At 43.2% G+C, this 18,484-nt stretch overlaps 1 protein-coding gene across 3 annotated transcripts in view; it reads left to right on the top strand.

The window, feature by feature from the left end:
- Window positions 1-18,484, top strand: part of BCL9 (BCL9 transcription coactivator) — an 82,512-nt gene that overhangs the window by 25,626 nt on the left and 38,402 nt on the right. The window lies entirely within an intron of this gene.

The following is an 18,484-nucleotide window of genomic DNA, read 5'->3' as shown; positions in this document are numbered from 1 at the left end:
CAGCCGTCCAGAAGCCGGCAACTGATCTGCCTCGCCCGGGAAGAGCGCAATGATGGTGCCAACTTGGGCCAGTGAAGCAACGTCCACCACAACTAGACTGAAGAACAAAACGACAGCAACTTGTCTGTTCCCCTTCCCCCAATTCCTCAATAAAAATCTTTAAAAAAAAAAAAAAAAGAGTGAATTCATGGACTGTACAGAAGCTAGGAAATCAAGCTAAGTTTTTTAGAAGAGATTTTTTACAAATTTCTTTAATATGATACTATTATAATAGTAATGCCATCAGTGAGTTAGGAAGAGAATTCTACTCTGGACTGCTTTTCACAATCATAAATAACTTATTTCCACAATATTCTAATTGAGTTGACATTTCACACATACTTGGTATCTGCCTAAGGGAAATTGAGGAAGGAAAAACAAAATGGAACCCATTCATTTACTTTTGAGTCAAGTAAAAACCAGGAGCAAATACTTCATTTACGAAAACCAGATATGCTCCATTATTAATGGTACAAAAATCAATATATTTTTTAAAGCATCAAACATGGCATGTCACTGACCCTCAGTGGGGAATAATGCCTAATTCTGTTCAAGGAAAATGTGTGAGGAAATAATGAGACTATAAGAAGTAAAAGGAAGTAATGTTCCATGAAGCCTAGGTTTGTTCTTGTCCTAGGACCCCCACCCCCACCTCCACCCACACCCCAATCTCGGGAACCATCTCTCCCTCCTCCCAGCACAGAGATCCCCTTATTTACTTTGAGGATGGCATTACGAGTTACCCAGCAGATCTGACTGCCTTTCTGTTTCATTTCAAATTTTATCTTCCTTTCCAGCTCTGATAATCACCTTTTCCAACGTAGGCACGCTGAGTGCAGCTCGCACACACAAACAAGAGCAAACCCCATACGCTGTCCTTGACAAGGCACGGTGCCGTCTTTCTTCTGGAGGCCCTTGCATATCAAGCATTAGATGTGCTCATGATCCCACCTACCTCTGTAGCCAGCGCCTTATCTTTTTAGATGTCCAAGCTACCCCCGCCCCATTCATCCCAACAAGAAAGTTCTCGTCATGTCACTTGTCCCAAAAGGGTTTGTTTTGTCCTAGAACTGAAGTGCTTTAGGGCTAAACTGGGGTCTAATGATCTCGTAAGAGATGTGTTCCCTGGCCTTGAGGGGCTTTAAATTCTTCCTAACAAACACCCTATTGATGGTACAACCTAGAATGCTGGGCTTCATGGAATTGCAAAATTTCAAAGCTGTAAGAAATATGCCATTTGGTCCAACTTCTGAGTGCTTAAATCCCTCCTCTCATTAAATTTGACACCTAAGTAATGCTTACCCAGAAAGGTTGTTGGAAAAAGAGCAAAACAAACCAGTTTGTTAGTCATTTCACTTGGATCCGATCAGAACAAAAATTCATAGTTTGTGATTTGTGAGAGGGAACCTTTTACGTTTTTTCAAATACAGAAAGGGATCAGATGAAATAGGGAAGCAAATTCAAGAGGACTATTGGCAATCTTCTCTTACCTGCTTTCCTCTTTCCCACAGATCTTTCTAAAAGACGGAGGGAGTGAAATAATTAGACTTGAAGGCATCTTTGAAGAAAGGCCACCTTCTGTCTAGGCCCTAGCAGAGGGCATTCCAAGACAATGTGCATTTCTTTATTTGTATCGTTGTTGTGCCGTGCTTATATTTTTCCCATGGCTTTTTTATATGCCTGTCCTGTCTCTCCCACCATTCTCATTCGTTCATTTACTTATTCAGTCATTTCCTGAGGACCTACCACTGGGCCAGATGCTAGGAACCCCTAGAAATCATAAGATAAATGTCTCCCCCTCAGGAAGCATGCTCTGTAGGGCAGTGATGAATAAACAGTCCAATAGAAAGTGGCAAAAGTTAGCAACAGAAGCCTGGAGGAGGGAAAGTGACCACCAGGCAGCTGTAGGGAGCAGGGTAAGAAGACAACTCTTAGACTGAGCTTTACAGGTCTGGAGGGGTCTTCTGGGTGAACAAATCGGTAAGGGAGGCAGGTGGAGGAAGGGCACCCAGGAAGAGGGAACAGCACCTGCAAGGTCATGGAGCCATCAGAGAACAAGTCTTCTTAGTAAATCATTACATTCTTGAAAAGCATTCTTTTTGAAGAAAGGAGAAGGAAATGAACAAGGGCTCAGAAGAGGAAGGAACTGTCCCATGACAAGGAATTTGAACTTTATCCTGTAAGATCCTGACAGTACTTTGGAATAGGGAGTCAGAGATATTGAGAGGGGTGGTGAGGGCCATTGGCAGTAAGAATGAGGAAGAAGGGGCATATTTAAAACATGGGGGAGGTAGAGTCTGTGCGACACTGTGGGAGTGAGGGAGTGGAAAGAGTCTAGGATGACTCTGAATTCTGGCTTTGGCATCTGGACCTTTAAAGTGCCATTTTCTGAATGAAAAAAAGGGGGGGAGAGGGTCTTATAAAAGGAGCATCAGCCACAGGAGAAGATTTGTTCTGTTTATGTTGAATCTGAAGACTCTGTGAGACGTCTGGTGGCGATGCCTAATGGAGCTCGTGGTTGGAAAAATCCAGCCAGAGCTCGGTTCGCTTCAGCAGACAGACGTTTATTGTGTGCTTACTATATGCCAGCTACTGTGTTCGACAGGATGTCTGGGCGAGAGATACTGGTTTGAGAGCCAGCAGTTTATAAATGGCAATTGAAACTATGGCAAATCACCCCGGAAGAGCATGTCGAATGAACAGTCTTGGGATGGAACTCAGGGGATTCCCCAAGACTTAACGACAAGGTAGGAGAAAGCTGAGAAAAAGGGAGAAGGGAGAGAAGTAGAGAGGTGGCATCCCGGAAGCCACGTTAGAGAGAGAACTGCAAGAGGCATGGCGTCAACTGAAGAAGCCCAGCAAGAGTCAGGCAAGATGGAGGCTGGAAAGCGCACCTCGTTTGACAATTTGAAGCCGTTTATGACCTGGGGGAAAGCAGTTTCTACCAAGTAGGGTTGTGGGAGCTTTGCATTGTCATCTTAAGGGGATCAAGTTTTCAGATTCTTATATATACCTTTAGGATGTGAGTAATAGAGTGCTTCTGAAATGTAACCAAGAGTGGGACAGAGAAGGTACAGAGTGAGTGATGTTTTCATTAATCGTGTTTTCTATGAGTAATTCCTAGCACTATTCTTTTGAAATTGGTGAAGGCTCTGAAGACCTTTCGTTCCTCTTCCTCATCTTATCCCTTTGCCCACCCCACCCCACCCCATCCCACTCTCCCTAATACAACATGACTGATTTCTCTCCTGAATTCCAGACACACTTTCAACTACTCATGGACGCCTCAACCTTGATCTTCCAAGGGCACCTTGAGCACAAAAAAACACATTCACTTTCATCTGAAAAGGCCAAATCTCCTCCTAGCTTCCTTTTCCTAGTTGAATCATAATACCCGCTTCCATCCTGTCCCCATGCTAGAAACCTGTACTCATCAAATTCTCTCTCTCTTACCTTCTACACCAAATAGTCATGAGGACCTACTGGCTCCAGCTTTAAAATGTCTTCAAATTCAGCGTTTTCCTTCTCCATCTAGCACTGTACATATTTCTTATAGGACTTAGTTCATTTCATCACAATTTTGTGTGTTCATATTTTCTCCTCTCAGTCCTGAGATCCTTGAGCATACAGTCGTTCCCTTATTTAATCTTACAGCCCTGCCCCTGGTATAGTGCTTTGCCATCTGGCACATGCTCACCACATATTTGTTGAATGAATGAACGAGCAAGACCTTTTCACATCTGACATTTGCTAGACTGTCCAGAAACTTATGGGACCCTTTCTCTCTGTGGTTCTGCCCTTTCTGCTCTCCCATCTACCTGCCAACCTATCTCCTTCACTTTAGCTCTAGTCCGGTGACATGTGACCTTTACCTGAAGAAAATCCGATGCATTAAACCAGCCAGTAAGGAACTTGCCCCTTCACACCCCTCCGCCAGAGGAAAATGTTTCTCAGAGAAGACGAGTGATAGATAATCGAGTCATCAGGGGGTAGAGATGTGGGTAACCGCCGGAGAGTAATTACGCCTTCATTGCAGGGACATTACGTTCCCAAAGCTACCCTATGGTGTGACTCAGAATAGGAACCCAGTAAGTACCAGTTGAACAAGTGAATAAATGAATGAGCAAAAGCATGAATGCAGAGGACAACATGAATCAGACCCTTAGTTTCAAAAAGAACCACTTCATACCACCAGGAAAGACTGGCTTTAAGGACTTCGTAGGCCAGCAGTTCTCAACCTTTCACAGGGGTCACCTAAGACCATCGGAAAAACACATATTTTCGATGGTCTTAGGAACCGAGACACCGCTCCTCTATCCGTCTCCAGGCCCACATGCAGATACGCCCACATATGAGTACCCGGCGACCCCTGTGAAAGGGTCGTTCGACCCCCAAAGGGGTCGCGACCCACAGGTTGAGAACCGCTGTCCTAGGCAGACCCATTTTCAAGTTGGGCCTTTAGGTGAGGGTCTCATTAGGGAGATTCTAGGCCTTCAGTCCCCCCGCTTCCCCCCCTCCCCACAATGTGTGATCATATTCTTTCTAACTGATACTTGAGGTAACAGTGGATAATATTTTCAGGGATAGGCATATTCCTTAAAGGGGATTGGATGGACATGCGTAGTTCTGAAGAAATCAGCCCCACTGGGGTTTATCCTGGCCACAGGGGCGAGAAGAATAGACAGGCCATAGATTTCCTGCCAGGTCTGCCTCAGCCGTCTCCTGGTACCTGTCAGTCTTGGATTACTCAGGGTCCCATATTCACTGGTCCATTTCTTGATGCCCTTAAATGGGATGCCTCGGTTTTGGGCAACTTCACTGACTTTTCCCCCCTAAAGTGACAAATGTAAAACACTTTTCATTTTCTTTTGTCTCAGATGAGGAAAGCGGGGATGTTTTCTCAGGCAAATAGCCCAATATGCTGTCTTCAGAGGGGCATAGCTGTATGGACGTGGGCCCGTCCTGCGAACTGTCGCACTTTTCAAATCTGTCAAATGAAGGGCTTGGTTGACTTACCCTCATTCTCCCTTAGACCTGCTATGCTGTGATCAGGAGCTTCAGAATATTTCCCTCCTCACTCTAGTCACAGATGCCCTCACCTATCTGTCTGGGATGCCCTTACCTGCTTGTCAGGAAGCCGAGTTATCTCAGCATATCAAGGAAACAAAAATCGTAGACTGAAACTCTGTATTCACACAAAAGACCCAATGCGAAGCAGAAGAATAGCACGATGTTTCCTCTTATGAAATGTTTCTCCTCTTTTGCCAAGCATTTACTTATTCGTTAATGCATTCATTCACTTCGCATCCTCTTAAATGACTCACTGGTTATGTTCTAAGGCCTGTTCTGAGAGGCAGGTCCCTGCTCTCTTTCTGGGTTCCTTAAAAGTGTACTCTTCTATTACATCAAACTGGGGTTCCCTGTGACCCAGGTTCTTGCCCTGCGTCCCTCAGTTGTCAGGGCTGCCCCTGCTCTGAGCGATGGTAAGGAACCAATCCTTGTGACCGGCGGGAAATGAGGAAGGGAGCCTTATGCTCAGGGTTACCCCTGTGGAGATGCCACAGGACGCTCATGTCCAAGGTGGGGGAAGGTGCACCTCCCCAGACCTCCGCACGTCTGAGACATGTATGGGCTTCCTCAGCTCTGCCCCAAACTCCTGCAGTGCAAACCCAGTACGCTGCACCTTTGCTTTGCATACATTTATTGAACATCTATTACATGCGGGGCCCTGTTCTGGGTACTGGAGATGAAATACCATCAAAACAACTCTGTCCTCCTGGAGTTTACATTCTAGTGGGGTATAGACTTAAAGTTCCGGTTTAGAGCAGGCTTTTGCTGCAAAAGCCCCTAAGAGCCGAGTGACCAATGTGCTTCCATTCCAGCCTCTTCCAGCATCGGTGGAAATCACTTCCTGGATAGGCTGCAGCTCAGGTGGCTGAGGAAACTCTTGACCTCGGCTGACCACAGGTGACAAGCCAGTATTGCCTCCTGATCTTAACTCCTCTCTAGAAGAAAAGGTCCACGGGTTGAAGGTTTCAAGCCTCTATAATATTTAAGAACAGAAGCTTGGGCTTTGTTTAATGGCTTTTGTTTCCCCCTGATGGAATAACCCAGCAAAGTGTGTGCATGTGTGTATGACCACATATTTATGGAGTCTTTTGGGGGGGATAAAAGAAAGCCAGAGACTCCCTAGAACTTTTTGTGTATGAAAATAAAATAAAATAAAACCCAAGTGCTAGAACCCAGAGAAGATAATGTAAGTGAAGATTTTCCACAAGGTGGAAGTTAGTTCCATTGTTATGAAAAGAGTTAAAATACATAACTCTGATAGGGGCAAATATTCATCCCAATGTAGGAATTCTAAGGCAGGTAGTCTCATGAATGTAAGTTCATCAGGGTGTTTTCGGGGAGGGGGAGCACCTTATTCTCCCAAGAATGGAGCATGTATTAGACAGCAATAAAGGTTTCTTAATTGATGAGTATTGTTGGCTAAGAATAAGATTGAGAGGCTCACCCCGTAGAACAGAAACACAGATTCTCAGAACCAGAAGGGACCGTACAGATGTCTTCTCCAGTGCCTTCAAACACACAAAAAAAAAAACCCCAAAAAAACAAAAAACCAGGCAATTCAGTGTAACAGTGATTATACTGAATTACTACAGAAGGTAGGCTCTGGAGTGAGACCTGTGTTCAACCCCTGATCTTCTCATTTCATAAAAGCAGTGAGGGGTTTTTGTATTTGAAAATTATTTGTGTAGGCCTCAGTTTCCTCCTCTCTAAAATGGGGGGTATGTCTGTAAAGGTTCAGTCAGAAAATTCATGTAACATGGAAGGAGAAGTGACTTGCTCAAGTCACACAGCTAGTTAGAGGTAAACCTGAGAAGAACAAGGTTTCCTAACTGTCTGTCACATGCTTTTTCCCACGACCACCCCAGGGTGCTGGAAACGGAGCAGTGGGACAGGTAAGATGTACTGAAGAAAAAGAAATTCCTAGTACTTGTTGAGGGTTATTATGTGCTAAGTACTACCCTGTGTTCCGTAGGTGCTACCTTATCAATCTTCACCGAAACACTGCCTGGGATTACTCTTGTCCCTAAGCTAGAGATGGAAAACCGAGGCGTAGGTAGAATAAATAATGTGCCCAGACCCAGATCTGTCTGAATGACCCCCAGACCCATGCCTTACTCTACACGGTGAAGACTGTGGTAAGGCTGAGGTATATTAAATGTAAATGCAAAATAAAAGGGACTCTGAGCAGAGCTTTGGCGGATGAGCCTTTACTGCGGTCACTGCTCTTATAATAGTGGCTGTCCCTTCATGAGACTGTGGTGGTCACTTATGGTAGGACACCATATGATTTGAGTGGACAGTGTCTTTATACGATTTGTTTCACTGTGTAGGAGAATCTGTGTAGACAAATGAAGATCCTCCTGCCATCTGGGACCAGGATTCCAGAGGAACAAACTCTCTGTGCACCTTGATGGCAGGGGATGGTGTTTTATTTCCAGTGTGAGATGCCGAAGAGTCCAGGAATGATAAAATCACCCTAGTTTTTCTTATGAACTCCTAGAAGTCATCTTTGTTGGTATAAATGAGATCATTTAGCCTAATTAGTTCCAAGCTTAATTAGCAGTAATTATCCCAACATGGGAGTAATATCCAGGCAGGAAGTGCAGAGTCCTCGATTAGATAGATCTCTAATTGGTGTTACAATATTGTAATTAAAGCGTGTTTGTACGCCTCTGTCGCAGCACGCGATTTGTTTCATGTCTGATTAAACAGGGAGACCCGGCAGCCTGTGAGGGGGCCAGGACTTTAGATCTGACTCATATAACATGTTAACCCATGACAAAAAACATTTGGGAATCTTCCTCCATGGTCGCGGTGAATGTGCCACCCTGAGCGCAAGGGTGTTCCTGCCGAGAGGGTGTGTACCAGGTCTGCTCGTTGTTTCCACTGCCAAGTGGCATGTTCAGGAGACTTAAAGCTTAAACGCTTAAAAAACTAAAAACCATAAGTGTTGGACTGAAGGGTCATTTTGTGGGTTTTATACTTTGGAGGGCTGCCTAAGGAGACAGGACAATAACAAATACTAATAGCTATCATTTATTGAGCATTTACTATGTGCCAGATGCTGTGCTAAATGGTTTCAAGAAAACCCCCTGAGATAGCTACTACAATCCCTGTTTTACAGATAAGAGCCTGAAGGTGAGGGAGTGGCCTCACCAGGCTACCTCCAAGCTCATCCCTTCAGGTCTCACCTTGAACTTCACTCTTCACTTGAACTTCACTTCTTCCAGAAGTCCACCTGTGCCCCCAGACCAGGTTAGCTAACGCGCATAGCTCCTTGTCATTTTCCCTCACACACTTTATTTTACTGTCCCTCTCCCCTACCAAATGATAAACTCATTTGTGCCTCGTTCACAGCTCTACGTCCAGTGCCCAGAACCAAGCGAAGTGCCAGCTTCGTTTGTGGAACAAATAAGAGCTAAATGAATTGTCAGAAGTCGCCCAACTTATTAATTAGTTGGGTGATTCAAACTCAGCTCTGTGCGGTTCTGTAGGCTGTGTGTTTTTCATGTCATCGTGCTTCCTTTTTTTAGTGTTTAAAATTCCAGAGTTAAGTTTCTAGGCACTACAAGTCCAGTGAATGTGTATTTTGGGGAGGGATAGTGGAATCGATTTTTTCTTTCCTCTCATTTCAAAAGTCTGTATTGAGATTTTGCAAATAGATCCCTTAACCATTCACCCTATTTATCTATTTAATGCTTCAGCCTTATGTTATAATTTAGAGATATTTTTGCCCATATGCAAACAATTGGTAATTGGATCTACTAAGCCCAAGGGAATTAGAGTAAACCAGATAGAATTTATGTGCATTTATATATCATTGGGTTCTGCAAATTTCAAAAATGTAACTAGCACTCTCAGATTCTGTATTTCAGTGATTCCCAGCTACGATTTTGACACACCCCAAGAATGTTCAGCTAGTTTGGACAGTGACATAAAATTCTCAGAAGTTTTTTTGTTTTGTTTTGTTTTCCCACCAAATTAACTTTGCTTGATGTTTAAAAGAAAATGTGGCCCATGATGCATTGTGGAGCAATAAAAAGCAGGCTAGATCAGAATGGATCCAGTGCCTTTAAAACATTGGAAACCAACAGCTATTTAATGTCAGTTATTGCTGAAACATATTTAGGGATTAACAAGCTCAACAAGGATATTTGTTTACTCATTAAAAGTTTTTAAAATATTTTTTTAATGAGTAGATGATACTTCCACAAAGTACAAAATTCACAAAAGGATGTAAATGAGAAGGCCCCCTTCCACCTTGCACCATCCCTCAGCCATTTCAGGGATAATCAATTTTTCACATATCTTTCTGGAGATATTCTATGCATATGCAATTGTATACATTCTAAAAGGTATTATTTCTTGATAAAAACACCGTAGTCCACACTGAGTCATAAAGCTGAATTAGCTCACTTCCTAGTCTAGGCAAAGACGGGAAGTGAGAATGAGAAATTCAGTCCATAGAAACCAAAACCACCAAGCTCTGTAAGTCTTATTTTCTTGCAAAACTACCACTAAACATCATGCTAATAGATTGAAATTTGAAACATGGTACTGATGAATGAGACATGCAGTTTGACTTAGGACAGTAATGACATCATCAAGTGTGAGTCCTGATTCTTTCTGGGGGTTTCTGCTCTGACTAACTCTTCGGGCAATGGTACTACATGGTTCTTTATTTCATACCAGCGTCATGAGGCAGACATGATGGGTTCTTTTCACTATAAGCAGCTTCACTTACTACTGGTCTCTGTCATTAGAGGAGGTAGGTGAGAAAGTGAGGATGAATCATGCAAATCTAGTACCATCGAAAGAGAGAAGTCTAGGGGCCAGCTGAGTGGCTCTGTTGGTTAGGAGCGCGAGCTCTGAGCAATAGGGTTGCTGGTTCGATTCCCACATGGGCCAGTGAGGTGCGCCCGAGCTGAGCTGCCGCTGAGCTGCCAACAGCTGGCAGGATGGCTCAGCTGGTGAGAGCACATGCTCCTAACAACAAGGTTTCCAGTTCGACTCCCGCATAGGATGGTGGGCTACACCCACCCGCAACTAAGATTGAACATGGCACCTTGAGCTGAGCGGCTGCGAGCTGCTGATGGGCGACCAGATGGCAACTGTACTTGGAGCTGAGCTAGCTGCACCCTCCACAACCAAGATTGAAGGACAACAATTTGGCTGTTTCCCTTCCCCAATTCCCCCAACACTGTTCCCCTTCCCCAATTCCCCAATAAAATATTTTAATAACGAGAGAGAGAGAGAGAGAGAGAGAGAGAGAGAGAGAGAGAGAGAGAGAGAGAGAGAGAAGCCTATTTATCTAAAGACCTTCCTCATTACATTATATTTTGTGCGGAACAGGGTTCGATGCCTATCTTGGATGACTATTTTAGTGCAAGAATAATCCACAAAGCCTCCTGCAGTTATTACACTAATATTTGGGAATTATTTTGGCTTTTGAATAACCAGAAATGATCTAGCCATGATATTAAAATAATTGGATTTGCATTTATACAAGTAACAAATAAACCAGGCTAAAATCGTTGCAGTACGAGTGAGTATCTTATGATATCCATGGAGCGCGCTAGCCAAGGTCTTCATCAGCTTACTGGAGTTTATATTTAGAATTTATTGAGCCCTACACATGGTAGGCTCTGTAGCTTTTTCTTTTCACCAAAGGCTCACCTTGGATGGAAATAAACTCTGATGCTTCTTTTATGACTGTGGGAAGGCTCTTGTGACTCTGAGCAGAGTGGGATTCTCTTCTGAAATGTGCAAACCAAAGGATCAATGTGGTGGAATGTTCTGGAAGCATCATCTAGGACCACAGTCACCTTTTGTCTTTATTTTAAATATTCTGTTCCATTCTGTCTATAAATGCATGTGTATTTTGTGTCCCAATTTTTGGTTTAGAAAATATAACTAGTAGCGCTGGAACAAAGTGTCTCTGGTTTGGGACCCAACCCTCTTTCTTTCCTTAGTGGAAAGGTAAGTTTTTACGTTGCTTCTCTGCACCTCAATCTCCCCATTTGTAATGAAATGTTGGACCAATTGATCTCAAAGACCCTTTTTGTTTTTGGCATTTTACCAGTATGAACTTTGAAGCAGCGCGTCCTAAGTTTTTCTGCCAATTATCTGTGTGTGTGTGTGTGTGTGTGTGTGTGTGTGTGTGTGTGTTTAAATGTCTTCATGATATCAAGCTCCGAATGAGTCTGGCTACCATCCATATGGTGAATCAAGACATTATGTCTGTAAGGACAAACTCCAAATATTTTTAAAATTTAAGTTAATTGATTGTTTCCCTTTTACTCAGCTCCAACTTCGAGAACCTTCCTCCTCTGTGAAACCTTAATACAATTTGAGTTCTCCCTCTCAAGGTGTATCTCCTCATGGCTCCTGGCCAGCTTTCCTTTGCCGTTACAATATTTCCAAGAATCTGCCTCTCTCTTCCTGCGGGCTAATAACTGTCTCTGTGACTTACTTCAGTCATCCTCCTTTTACTGTGAATTAAGGTAGTTAGTGTACTGTCTTTTAGGGCGGGACCACGTGATATTCGTCTTGCTGGGCTTCCTTCTCTCTCTGCCTAGTGCTTTGTTCATGCTAAACATTCAGAAAATGGTTGTTGAATTTCTGGCAATTCGTCCCCATCACATCCTTCAGACCTTCCTCCAAGGAAACCTTCCTGGACTAATTCAATTCAGACTTTGCATTCCTTTAATTTGCATTCCATAATACTTCTGTACACATGGTTTGTATCATATTAACTCGTGTCGTTATTTGTTCTAGCTATTCCTTTTGAAGTGTAAGTGAAGCAATAAGGGAAAGGTAACCAGGCTTGGAGTTTGGAAACTTGGGTTCCATCTCTGCTAATTTAACTAGTTGAGTCATCGAGGACCATCGTTCAACCTCCCTAGGTTTCAGTGTTATTGTTGTTTGTTTGACTAGATGAAAAGGGTGAGGATGGATCAAATGATGCTAGCCTTGGAATTCTGATTTGGTGCATATTGGTTCCCTAACAAGAGTATAAACTTGCCAAATAACTTCCTTTTTCCACAATGTGGAATAGATAGACTGCTCGATATAGGTGGTACTTAATAAATTCTTCCTTAGAATGACTGCTATTCTAGCCCCTTGTGGTGAGAAAGTTAAGCCTGAGCGTGATCCTCTCCTATCAGAGCCCGTGACCTCAAGGGGCTCTCGGATCCACTCCCGGAACTGTCGTCCTGGACTTGGACATCAGCCGCTAAAACCGGAGCACCGTATTAGCCATGAAGTTAAGGGGGACACCTCACAGCTTTGCCTTTTCAAGTAAATGTGTTTATGGTTTGTGCTGCTTTCCTCAGTCAGATCATTTCCTTACAAGTAATGAGAGCTGTGTGTGATATGGTTGAAATCCCGGTGCTCGGCTGGGATGGAGAGAATTCACGTGATGCCGAGCGGGGCCCATTATCCCAACTGCACTCGCAGGAATGCTAAGTCTGGCAAATATTAACTCGAGAACCACAGGCGCGGTTAGAAGAGAGCAGGCTGCCCACCTTTCTGAGCCTACCCCCACTTTTGGGGGTGCTTTCTGATTTTCCTTTCTTGGACTTGAGCATTGCATGTATTTTCCCCTTTCATTCATTCTTCCTTGTCCTCTCTTAAAAAAAAAAGAAGCTAAACCCAAATAAGACATTCTATTTTCTCCGTGTATCTCCCTGATATTCTCATTCATTTCAGGGCAGCAAGCTTCTCCTCTTTTGCCTAAGTGGCACACAGTACCTTTATTCATCTTCCCTGCTTCCAAGCCACAGGCCTGGGCGTTGGAAGAACTCTGGAGTCTTCCAGACATCTCTGGGAACAGACTCTCAGGCAAGCGGCTATGGATAGAATAGATGGGTTGTGAGAGCAGCTCAAAACCACTCCTGTGTGCTGGAGAAGCCTTTCCTTGGAGGAAGGGAAACATGGGCTATTTTTCCATATGGCAGAGAAGGGAGTGACATATGAGGTGGAAGAAAGCTAGCACACATCTGAATGTATGTAAAGAAAAGACTTATAACTAAGAGGGAGGAGTCGTGGTTTGGGTTAAAACCACAAAGGAAGTGAAGGACATTACCACCTTCCTCTCTGCGGGTGGAAGATTCTCCTTGGGCTTATCTCATGGGCTCTGTGAGACTGAGTCTTCTATAGGAATATTTTGATTACTCCTACCTTTCTAGAAAAGCACCATGCACAGTGCTTTGTGGTCTTAAGGAGTTTAGACTTGATTTTTAAAGCATACACATGCCATAAAGTACCCTCATTTCCAGACCTGTTGTCCCAAACATGCTTCCCTTATCTTAAATAGAGAAGCAAAGAATGAAAGCTCTCTGAGAAATGAAGGGAAGAAAACAGGCTTTTCCCGAGTTACCCGAGCAATTTCCCGGCTTAACTTTCATTCTCCTTTGTGTTTTTCCTGGAAGAGAACCTCTGATTAAGTTTTGACTTAGCAAAGAAAATCATTAGTAGTTGTAGTCTCCCAATAGCAACCGTTTATTGAGGACTTACTATGTTCTGGGTATTTTCCTTACATTCTCTCTGAACTTCCAAAAGTTCTGAGAGAGATGTGCTATTATTTCCATTTTTATAGCTGAGAAAACTGAGGCTACGAAAAAAAAACTCATACTACTTATTACCTTGAACCTTGAACTCAGGTACGTTTGCTGGTAACGCTTGTGTTCTCCCTGCCTCTCCCTAAAATCTGGATTTAGAAGTATTTCAGCCACTGATGCCACAGACGAGAAAGTCATATTTGAAACCTGACTCTGCCCCTTACTACCTGAGAACCCTGGGCAAATTATTTGACCCCTGTAGAGCTTACCTGGTATGACAATTGTTTAGATAATGTTGGGAAAAGTCCTCCTTATTGACTTCTTATTAGAATTAAATGAAGCAACTGATACAAAGGTGTCGCACACCTACTGACATCAACTCCCCAAAAGATAGCCATACACTAATTGCGCAGAGATCAGGTTCAAGTTCAAGACCAAACTGCGAAAGAGTTGAAGTTTGCTTGAGGGAACTTTGCATTTCCTTAAGCTGTCCTGTTGAACTCTTCTCACTCTCACCCGCAAGATACACCCAGGTTGTCAAGGCCTATGTTGTCCCTTGGAAGAGAGAAGCCATCCCTCTCTGACAATGACAACAAAAGAAGCAAGCATTCTTGGTGGAATTCTGTCCTTCTAATTCTGTCCTTGAGACCAGGGTTGGTTTTTTTTGTTTGTTTGTTTGTTTTGTTGATTGTTTGAGGGAAGGGTGCGGGTGTTGGGAGGGTAGGAAAAAAGAAGCCATCTAAGTGCCCCAGCCACACCGTGCACACGGACCTAAGGCAGCCCTGTAATCTCATGCTGCTTTTTTTTGGACATGCTCAGTGCACGGTCAGTCATAGATTCCAGGTCTCAGCTGCTTTTGATCAGAACTTTTTTTTTTCTTCCTCTGGTGATTTTGCATGAATTTTAGACCCTGGTGACTTTCAGTTGCCTGGGTCTGTTTTTCATTGCCGATATTTGTCAAGATTTTACATCTAGGTTGCATTTGAAAGGCTTTTCTTTTTTTCTTCTCTGACTATTGTGTGTGAACTTCGGATTCTGGATCTTTTCCCCCAGTTTATTTTATTTTAAATATAATATGAGTGTGTTTTCCTAATGACAAAAGTAATAACTACCCATTGTAGAGAACTAGAACATAAGAATAAAGGAAAAATGTGATCACGCATGAATCCAGCCTTCACAGTTTAATGCATTTCCTTCAGTCTTTCCCTCTACGCACCTATGTTTCTATCTGTATACATTGTATGGACATGCTTTACAAAATAAAGATATACACACTTTGTATCATGCTTTTTCCACATCACTGTATATCATGAGCATTTTTTTGCATGCCATAAAATATGTTTTGCGAAAGATTGATGGCTGCCTAATATTTCACTGCATGAATGTACCAAGGTGTATTTAACCATTCCCATTCTGCTGGATGTCTAGAAGCTTCTGTATAAATTTCTGTCTGAGTTGCCACATTGCTTTTTTTCCTTATAAGTAATTAATTCCCAGGGAATTATGAGTACACTTAAGGAAAAGAGAATATATAGACTTCATTTTTTATTTAAAACCTATTTGCACCTGGCTATTTTAACACCAACAAGCCTGTGTATGGCCTTTTTAAAGCCTCTTGATATATTGTGTCAAATTGATTTCCAGAAACGGAACTCTCGGACAGGGCAAACTACCACCCATGCACCAGATCTGTTCGCTGGCCTGTTTTTGTACAGCTCGTGAGCTAAGAATGGTTTTTACATGTTTAAATGGTTGGGGGGGAATCAAAGGAAAAATCATATTTTTTATGACATATTAAAATTATATGGAATTCACATTTCAGTTTCCATGAATAACATATTTTTTGGCACAGTCAAGTTCATTCATTTACATATCAACTGTGGGCTAGTCTCACCCTACAGAGCTCAGTAGTTGCAATAGAGACTGTATGGCTTCTAACCCTCCAAATATTTGCTGTCTGCCCTTCACAGAAACAGTCCTGCTTTAGCGCGTATTCCTACAAGTTGCATATGAGTGCTCATTTGACCACACTGAGCATTGGGGTTTTCTTATACTGGGTTAATTTGAACAAGTCAACACATATTTATTGAGTGTTTACCATGTGCCAGACCTTCATCGAAAATACAATTTACTTATTATTTCTTGGATTACTAGTTAGAACAAATGTCATAAGTTCAAATGTTTTGTTTTGGTTTTTTCCTATTAATTTTCTGTGTTTGTGAAATGTTAAAGTTCAACTCAGGTATTTATGTTTTTAATACTGCTTTGTATGGGTTCTTTATATACTGAGAATACTAAATTCAGTGATATGTGTTGAGATTTTACTTGTTGGAACGATTTTGTTTCCATCAGATTGTTGGCCTTCCCATTTTGATTTTATTCCCCTTACATACGGAATTTTACATTTTTGTGAAATCAAATCTCTTGAGTTATTTATTTGTTATTTTATTCTAAGACTATCTTTCCCTGTCCCTGAGGTCTGATAAATATTCATCTATATTTTCTTCCAGTTGTTTTTTTTTAACTGATTCATTTTTATACTTATCTCTTCAATCCCTCTGGAATTTTTTTTTCTAGGATATGAGACAAGGATTTTAATTTTTTTTCCAAACAGTAGAACAATTATTTCCACATGACTTCTTGAGTAATCCGTCCTTTCCCTCTGTATCTGTGAAGTCACCTTAACCCAATTCGTATATATCCTGGGATGTGTTCCTGGCCCACATTGCAGTTCTCTTTAATGGTGTGCATGTGTGCACGTGTGTGTGCACGTGTGTGTACGTGTGTGTGCATGCATGTGTGTGCATATGTGTGTGTTTCACTGTTGATTCCTTGTACATGTCCACTTTGTTGTTCCTGATTAGGCCTGTCTAGTACACAGGTTCTGTCTCAATGTTTGGATTTGTATGTTTTTGTTCCTCTGATGTATTACTCCTTTACCATTGTAAATTTCAGTAGCATCGCCCCTTCTCTGTGTGGTCACAGTGTCAGAAATGCAGTAGAAGCTTATCTCCTGAAAGTACACAAATGGTAAGGCACCTTCCCACCAAACAAGAGATAAAGGGCCAGGCCCAGCACATATGTGACCTGTGAACCAAGGCGCTCATTCATAACCACTCCAGGCGACAGACCCTTTAGCGTTTGTAACCTGGGAGGTTGGAGGTTTTCTGGCCGAATAGTATCAACTGGCATAAAAAGAGCAAGTCTCTGGAAGGGGTTCCCAGAAGAGCTGTTACATGATGCACAGCCCCTAACCTTCTGTTAATGGCTCACCTCAACCCGACCTCAGCTCACATGGAGTTATTTCATTTACCAGGTGTGAAAATTGGATTTCACCACAGAGGAGGGGAGTTATTAACTATCAGGTCTGCTCTTTTGGGAAATGGAGACTGGGGGGGTGGGATTTGTTCAGAGATTTGCTATGCATGCAACATATAATTAGAGATGTGTTCCTTTAAAACGGATTTGCAATCTTTGTCATTTTAGGAGTGCTGGTTTTTTTTCTTTTAGTTTTTCTGCCTGACAGCCTTCTTTCCCGTGTAGGTTGCACACATCCTACCTAGGATCTGAATATTTTATATGGCACCATTCTGCCAAGAGAGGAACCTCAGGGGTGTGACAAAGAGTACAGCTTAGGGGGATGGTGGGGACAGCCTGTAGTTTGGATGCTAATATTAATCACACATTGATACTAAGAATGGAGGGGGATTATTAATTTTCATGTTGATGAAACGCTGTCTGGTCCAGGCTGTCTGGTCCAGGCCTTGGTTTAATGAAGGTATTAGGGTCAGTCACTCTGAGACCCTCTAATGAGGGAATTCTTGCAAATCAAGAGTTTCGATTTAATTACCTGTTGTTAGACACGATATAGACAGTCTCCATGTTAGTATCTGGTTAACCACATCTGCCTTTTAAAAGACACCTTGTTTACTATCATGGCAAAGGAGGTGGCTGAATTTATTACTGTTTAGCGTTTCAGGCACACTTTGTTCTCGCTGAGTGCCTTAAACTTATTTATGTGTGTATATTGGTTGCTCTCTGCAGCACTCCCTTGAGACGAGTGGGTGATAAGTTTTATTATCACCTGCTTTTCCAGCGAGGAAGCGAGGAAGCGGCAGCTCCTGGGAAGGGACTTGCCCGGGTTTACAGCTCAGAGCTCCCGTCACCTTGTTAGGGGGGCCTCAACAACATGATGACACAGGCCGCCCTCGCAGCCTCCGTCTGCCCCCCCCCCGACTCCCCCTCCTCAGTCCTGGAGGCCACCTGCGCCTCATCTTGTGTCCCACTAACCGCAGTGGGCCCTTCCTCACAGAGGCGCCTGACTCCCGCTTTTCCTTCAAATGCCCCGTTTTCCTCCCTGCCTAGCTCAGGTCGCTGGAGTCACCTGTGACTTAGCCCTTCTACCCAATTCAGGTGCCCGGTGAGCCGTGTAGATCCTGTCCCCCAAATACCTTGACATTAGCCCTTCCCTCCTCTTCCCCCTGCCACTGTCCTAATTGAGGCCCCATGACTACTGTAACGGCCCTTCCCAGGGTCCCCACACTTTCCATCCTAAACTCATCTGTCCTGTAAACCTTCCTTAAGCAGGCTTTGATAAATACCGCTCTCCCTCCGGGGCCATTCTCAGGAGCCCCCATTGCCTTTCAATCTAAGTGTAAATTTTTACCCTGCACTCCAAGACCACCTTCCTTTTTAGCCTCCTCACCTACTAAGCCACTGCACACTATTGCGCATGCGATCACCTGGGGAGCTTGGTAAACAGGTGCCGCTTCGGTCCCGAGAAGTTCCGACTTGGCGGGTCTGCTCCTGGAGCC

The sequence above is a fragment of the Hipposideros armiger genome, unplaced genomic scaffold (assembly GCF_001890085.2).
Source record: "Hipposideros armiger isolate ML-2016 unplaced genomic scaffold, ASM189008v1 scaffold_741, whole genome shotgun sequence".
NCBI lineage: Eukaryota > Metazoa > Chordata > Mammalia > Chiroptera > Hipposideridae > Hipposideros > Hipposideros armiger.
This window is presented reverse-complemented; position numbering and strand designations above follow the sequence as displayed.